Source organism: Perognathus longimembris, chromosome 17, assembly GCF_023159225.1.
Source record: "Perognathus longimembris pacificus isolate PPM17 chromosome 17, ASM2315922v1, whole genome shotgun sequence".
Lineage (NCBI taxonomy): Eukaryota > Metazoa > Chordata > Mammalia > Rodentia > Heteromyidae > Perognathus > Perognathus longimembris.
The window spans coordinates 41,445,181-41,451,306 of NC_063177.1; positions in this window are offsets into that span (position 1 = coordinate 41,445,181).

Here is a 6,126-nt window from a genome sequence, read left to right on the forward strand (position 1 = left end):
CTAGTAGTTTTCCTGGATATACAGCCTACCTTATTGCTGGAAATAAAATCCTGTGCTCAGTCTTCTACATAAAATTCATTGTATTTTTTAAAAATCTGTGAAATCCTTTGGCAATTTTTTTCAGGCTCAGGGGGTTTATGACTGGATTCTTGCTCTAACATGTACTGGTTGTGTGACCAGGCGTAAGCCAGTCACTCAAGAGGATGGCAGAGTGGCTGTCTGGCTTAGTGTAATATACTGAGGCTTAAAATGGGGCAGTGGCCATTACTGTCTGAAGGAAGCAGATACGCGCCTGGTATAGGGAACTGGTCTTCTCATTGGGACATAAGAAAGGACAGTTACTGGGTGACATGAAAGGTACATGTTTCTGACACCACCCCCTTTTTTTTTTTTTTTTTTTTTTGGCCAGTCCTGGGCCTTGGACTCAGGGCCTGAGCACTGTCCCTGGCTTCTTCCTGCTCAAGGCTAGCACTCTGCCACTTGAGCCACAGCGCAGCTTCTGGCCGTTTTTCTGTATATGTGGTGCTGAGGAATCGAACCTAGGGCCTCGTGTATCCGAGGCAGGCACTCTTGCCACTAGGCCATATCCCCAGCCCTGACACCACCCCTTTTAAGAATGGCTGAGTTAGGACACCTGTGTTACTTGGGTGTGGCTCCTGAGTCTATCCTATTCCTCAGGGCTGGCCTCAGGAGAGTCACATGGGAAGGAAGGACAGGCCAGCCAAGGGGCTGGAAGTGTGGCTTAGCAGTAGAGCATCTGCCTAGGGACTGTGAGGCCCTGAGTTCAAACCTGGCTATCACACAGAGAGAATGAAAAATAGAATCGGGCTGGGGATATAGCCTAGTGGCAAGAGTGCCTGCCTCGGATACATGAGACCCTAGGTTCGATTCCCCAGCACCACATATACAGAAAATGGCCAGAAGTGGCGCTGTGGCTCAAGTGGCAGAGTGCTAGCCTTGAGCAAAAAGAAGCCAGGGACAGTGCTCAGGCCCTGAGTCCAAGCCCCAGGACTGGCCAAAAAGAAAAATACAATCAAGCCAGATATATACCTGTAATCCCAGTATTTAGGAAACTGAGGCAGGATGGTCATATGTCTGGGATTTTGTTTGTTTTATGCTAGCACTGGGGCTTGAACTCGGAGCCTCTAGATCTTGCATGGCTTTTTCCACTCAAAGCTGGTGCCCTACCACTCAAACTCTACTTCTGGCTTTCTGAAGTTAATTGGAGATGAGGCTTATGGCTTTGTCTGCCAAAATTAGCATTGAACCTCAGACCTCAGCCTCTTGTGAAGATCCCAGCCCAATCATGAGTTATAAGTTATAAGTTATGTCAGGTTGGGCCACCAAATAACTGTCTCAAAAAACAAAGCCAAGGCTGGGAATGTGGCTTAGCAGTAGAGTGCTTGCCTTGCATGCATGAAGCCCTGGATTCGATTCCCCAGCACCACTTAAACAGAAAAAGCCAGAAGTGGTGCTGTAGCTTAAGTGGCAGAGTGCTAGCCTTGAGCAAAAAGAAGCCAGGGACAGTGCTCAGGCTCCGAGTCCAAGCCCCAGGACTGGCAAAAAACAAAACAAAAAAACCCAAAGCCAAACAACAAACAAATTAAAACAAAAAGACAGTACAGTGACTCTCAGGTTGCTCTGTGAAGACCACATTCCTAGCTGGACCAGCAAAAATAAACAGCAACAAAAGCAAGAAGAAACAAACACATTCCTTGATTGGACAGCATTTTTTTTTTTTTTGGCCAGCCCTGGGATTTAAACTCAGGGCCTGGCGCCATCCCTGAGCTTCTTTTGCTCAAGGCTAGCACTCTACCACTTAAGCCACAGCACCGCTTTCACTTTTTCTGTTTATGTGGTACTGAGGAATTGAACCTAGTGCTTCATGCATGCTTCATGCAAGCACTCTACCACTAAGCCACATTCCCAGCCCTTGCAATTTTTTAAACTGTGTGTGTGTGTGTGTGTGTGTGTGTGTGTGTGTGCTTGTCCTGGGGCTTGAACTCAGGGCCTAGGTGCTGTCCCTGAATTTTTGTTTTTGCTGAAGGCTAGTGCTCTACCATTTGAACCAACCACAGCTCCACTTCTGGCTTTTTTGGTAGTTTAGTGGAGGTAAGAGTCTCACAGACTTTCCTTCCCTGGGCTGTTTGCAAACCATGACCCTCAGATCTCAGCCTCATAAGTAGCTAGGATTACAGGTGTGAGCCACCTGGGCCCAGTCACTGTTTTAGTTTTTGAATAGGTAACAGATGGTTCATTAATCAAGTGATAAATAAATTCACTGGGAAGCTTTCTTCATACTCCTTCCTAGTTCCTAAATTGAACTCACAATTAGGTCAAATTATTATTAGTGTGTTTTTGATACTGGAGTTCGAACTCTCACCTACTAGAGGGAGGTGACCACCACTGAGACATACTTCTAGCTAGTTATTTTATTTTACTTTGTAGAGTACTGGGGCTGGAATGCAGGACCAAATGCTCACTCATTGGTTATTTCTTTCTTTTTTGGGGGGTGGGGTGGGGTGGTAGTGCCAGTCCTAGAGCTTTAACTCAGGGCTTGTGTACTGTCCCTGATCTTTTTCTGCTCAAGGCTAGCAATCTACCACTTGAGCCTCAGCTCCACTTCTGGCTTTTGATGGTTAACTGGAAATAAGAGTCTCATGGACTTTTCTGCCCAGGCTGGCTTTAAACTGCAATCCCCAGAGCTCAGCCTCCTGAATAGCCAGGGTTACAGACATGAGCCACTTGCGCCTAGTTCATATTGACTTTTTCACTTTTTGACATTTGGAATGCTTGGTAGCTGTGTTTGACCAGTGGCTATTGTCCATATTAGACAGCATGAGTAGTAGGGAATATGTCCATCCTCACAGAAAGTTCTGTCAGACATTATGAGTTTAACTGATCACCTACATGTGGACATGTGGTTTGTTTCCAGTCTTCAGGCAGTTCAGAGAGAATGAGGCCCATCCTTGGGATACAGGAAAGATGCTTGAAGCTCTACTGTGAATTCTTGATCTTTTGCCTCAGATCTTGCTAACCAGGTGGTTCCTACCTGAAGATGGCTTTTGGGTTTGGGGTAGAGTCTTGATCAGGCCTGGAAGAGAGGCTGGGTCTCCTGCTCAACCCTACTGTGTGTGCACGCATGCACACGTACTTACTGGGGCTTGAACTCAGGGCCTGGGCACTATTTATTCAAGGCTGGTGCTGTACCACTTGAGCCACAGATCCACTTCTGTGTTTTTTGGCGGTTAATTGGAGAGAAGAGTCCTATGGGCTTTCTTGCGTGGGCTGGCTTTTAACTAGAATGGGGTCTAAAGGTATCCAGGGCAGAAAAGTCTGTATGACTCTTATTTCCAATGAACCAGCTTTATAAAGCTGGGAGTGGAGGTGTGGCTCAAGTGGTAGAGCACCAGCTTGACAAAAGGCTGACAAAACTTAAATACTCTGGAGAAGGAGGAGGATGGGATAAGTAGTAACATACACATAAGGTAGAAGAATGTGCAGGCAGGCCTATCTGGAGGAAGGAGAAAGATGCTCAGTCACTAGAGCTCCAAGTGTCCCGTGACTGCACACTCCTTCCATCAGAAGTGACAAAGTGACAACAGGCTGGAAATGTCACCCCTGCTGTGGCTCTATTTATCACCACAGGAAGACACCCCCGTCTTGGTTGTCATACCAACTTTTCTCAGAAGGGGGCAGCACAGACTCATTAAAGCCTGGTTCTTAGGCTAAACCACCAAGCCTCCCTCCAAGAATTTCCTCCTCTGTGGACTGTTCTTGGAAAGGTCCTTCCTGCCAAGCCAACCAAATTTAATAGACAATAATTGATTACATTTTCTCCTTTCTTTCTTTTTTTGTAACTCAGGCTCTGGTCAGCACCAAGCAGAGATGATGTTGCCTTGCTGAAATGGTAATCTTGCATATAAGAATTCCTACTTAGTCTAGTCTAGTCTAGCTTTATTTCTGCTAGGCTGTGTGTGTGTGGGGGGGGGGCAATGGCCTGAGGACCCAGAGTTTGAGGACACAGGCTGGCAGTGACTGAATTAGTCTCCCTAGGGGCTCAGATTTTGACTGAAAGGCACCCCCCCCACACACACTCTTAGCCCCCTAAGAGGTAGTTCTGGGCAAAAAGAAATGTGACCACCCAGGCTGCCTGGAAGTAGACTCTCTCTCAAACGTGTCTAGACTGTCATTTGCTAGGCCATGAGCTGCCCAAGCACAGAACTCTTCTAATGGGTTCACACAGTTCCTGGGACTAAGCGCAGTGTTGCGGCACACAGTTGATGCTAATTAAAGGATTGTTGAAAGGGATAGCCATTGGGAAATCAGGAACTAGATGTGTGTGTGTGTGTGTGTGTGCGCGCGCGTGCACGCGCGTGCCAATCCTTGAGTTTGTAATCTGGGCCAGGGTGGTGTCCCTGAGATTTTTTTCCCCTCAAGGCTTATACTCTACTACTGGAGCCACAGCTCCACTTCTGACTTTATGGTAGTTAATTGGAGATCAGAGTCCTGCTTAGACTGGCTTTGAACCTCAATTCTTAGCCTCCAGTGCAGCTAGGATTATAGGTATGAACCACTGATGCCTGGTCAGGAGTTGTATTTTTTTTTAAAAAGGCTAAGAAATAAAAGGAAAAGAAAAGAAAGGAAAAAGAGGTCCCAGCCTATTTCAAGGACAAGGATCCAAGGACAAAGCTCTGGTCTTTTCTGAATGGGGGTACGGCAAAAGAACTCAATCCCCTTCCCAGCAGGCTCAAGGAGAATCCCACCTTGACCTACCTGGGAAATCCCAGGCTGAGATGAAAAATAGAGACGTTTCATCACTCATTGCCTGGGGGTGCTAGTGACCTTGGCTGAGGAAAGGCATAAATCGGGTCAGCCTGGGGGGGGGGGGCTGGCTCACCACAGGGTCTTCCTCGAAATGAGATAGGAATTTCCGCGTTCCAACTGCAGTGCCGCTGGTCAGGGTGGTGACATCCAGGAGAGTGGAAGGAGGGAACTATCAGAGAAGGGATCTGTTGGGGCCAGCCTCTAGTCTGGCCTGGCCTGGGGAAGGAGCTTGGTGCACTCAGTAGGTAGAGTAGGGATGGGTCAATTTGATGGGATTCCCCACTTAAGTGGGGAAAGGGCAGCTGAAAGAGTCTCAGATTGGGGCTGTAGCTTCAGCCCCAGCTCTGAGGGCCTACCTCCTCCCCACTGGATAAAAGGAGAAGTGGGGGGCCAGGACAGCATTTTGGAGGTGGGCAGATTGGAGGCCTATGTCTGCCATATATTGGCCATGGGCCTTGGACAAGTCACTTAACTACTCTGAGCTGACTTTCCCCATTTCTAAAAAAAAAAAAACCAACAAACGAGAACATCTGTACCTACCTCTGCCGGTCATTGTCAGGATGAAGGAAGGAAAAGCTTGCAAGCCTTTCTGCAATTAGCAGACATCACAGATTACTCCTCTTGAAGGACAGAGGTCACCCTACGTCCCTGGCGGTAACAGTGCCAAGGAGATTCTCCTGCCCCCCACCGCCCCTGCAGTCTGCAGCTTTTCCAGCCTGCCCTGTTCCACAGATGCCCCCATTCTAAAGCCACTGGGGATGCGGACCCAGGCACGGCTGGTTGAAGTGGGGCAGGTGTGGATCCTTGCCCTCCCCCCAATAGGTTGGGGGGGGGGCTCATGTCTGCAGATGGTTCTCTCTGGTCCTTAGCTCATCTCGGTGCTAAGCGGAGGAGAGACACAAGAGGTGGGGGACCTGGAAGGGGGCTCCCCACCTTCTCAGTCGGGGCCCCCAAGAGGGGGACGCAGCCGTCGCGCCCCTCCTGTCTCCCACTTGGGGTCTCCAAGCCGCGTCCGCATTTGTGCGCGATCTCCCAGCGCCCCCAAGCCCCGACCCCCTTTTCCCCCATCCGCCGCCTATCCCTCCCGAGCTCCTCCCGAGCCGAGAGAGTCGCGGTTCTAGGACCCGGAGGCGCTGGGGCGCGCGCCGGCCGCCGCGGCCGCCTCGCCTGGATCGCCGCGGGCTCGGGCAGGTGGAGCGGCGCGCGGGGCCTCCCCGGGCAGGTGCGGCGGCCGGCGGACCCCTCCCTCCGGGCGCGCGATGGCCGCGGAGGACCCGGGCCGGCGCCCGGCGCCCGCCC